This window comes from Octopus bimaculoides, chromosome 22 (assembly GCF_001194135.2).
Source record: "Octopus bimaculoides isolate UCB-OBI-ISO-001 chromosome 22, ASM119413v2, whole genome shotgun sequence".
NCBI classification, from domain to species: domain Eukaryota; kingdom Metazoa; phylum Mollusca; class Cephalopoda; order Octopoda; family Octopodidae; genus Octopus; species Octopus bimaculoides.
Window position 1 is genome coordinate 34,904,779 of NC_069002.1, and position 1,194 is coordinate 34,905,972.

A 1,194-nucleotide genomic window follows, 5' to 3' on the forward strand; every position below is an offset into this window, starting at 1 on the left:
ATATATATATATATATATATATATATATATATATATGTGTGTGTGTATGTGAATGTGTGTGTGTGTATAACAAATTAATAGCAATTAGGACCAAGAGGCAATATTTATAGGCGTTAAGAACTGCTGACGAGAATTAAGGTGCTCTGCACCAAAATTCGAAATCGCGATGCGGCTGTATACTTTTACCGTTTTAAAAATCAGCAAATGATTTCGATAGATTTTCTTATAAGATAGACAAAGGAATTTGCGTATAACGCTTGGCGTTTAGAGCTGCTGGTTTGAAGCAAAATTCGAAGTCATGATACGGCTATATACGCTAGGGGCTTATGCCGCTATATCAACCATTAAGTATAGTGCTTCATGGTTTTAGAGTGAATTTAACTCTCATTTTAGCGTAAGCTGTGCTAGTCATCACCCTTCGTCATTTTGTGACGTCTATTAGTACATATATAAAAATTACTAGAATTAAAATCTGGTCAGAGTGACCAATGATTTCGCATCCACGAAAGCCGCAACCTTCAGGGCAGTTCATGTGACCCCAATACAAAAATAAGTGCAGGTGCGAAAACGTTACGGTCAGTTGGTCAAACGGTCATCAGAGAAAGGTTTCAGCGTTGGTGAGGACGGTTTGTCTCTCCTAAACCAGCCAATGTTGGTAAATAGGGACGTAACTCATGGCCTGCTAACAGATCGTACCAATTCTTACGAGCTTAATAAGCGAATGGAGAATACAAAATTCTGTAGCAGTTAGCGCTTCAAATGAATTTCAACCGCTTTTTGCTGCAAAAGTGAGGGCCTGTCTTCGCTGATTAATCTCGTAAGAATCAATACGACCTCTTAGCAGCCCACGAGGTAGGTCCCTATTTCCCAATATTTGCTGGTCTAGGGGAAATAACCCGTCCTCACCAACGCTGGAATTTTCTTTTCTTGGTGGTCGCTTGACTAAATGACCGTAACATTATTACACTTCCGTGAGGTGAAGAGTTAAACTTGTCTTTGTATGGATTCTGATGAACTGCCTACAAAGCTGTAGGTTTCGTGAATGCGAATACCCTGTTCGCCACTCCATGATCAGACTTGAACTTTAGAGATTTAATACTTTATTGCACCATACTTTAGAGTCTGCTTACTATTCAGATATGATATATTGACAATATGTATATCTATGTGTGTACACACACACACACATATATA

General features: G+C 38.8%; 1 long non-coding RNA gene across 2 annotated transcripts in view; it reads left to right on the plus strand.

Annotated features, from left to right (window-relative positions):
* Nucleotides 1-1,194, plus strand: part of LOC128250553 (uncharacterized) — a 376,824-nt gene that overhangs the window by 19,923 nt on the left and 355,707 nt on the right. The window lies entirely within an intron of this gene.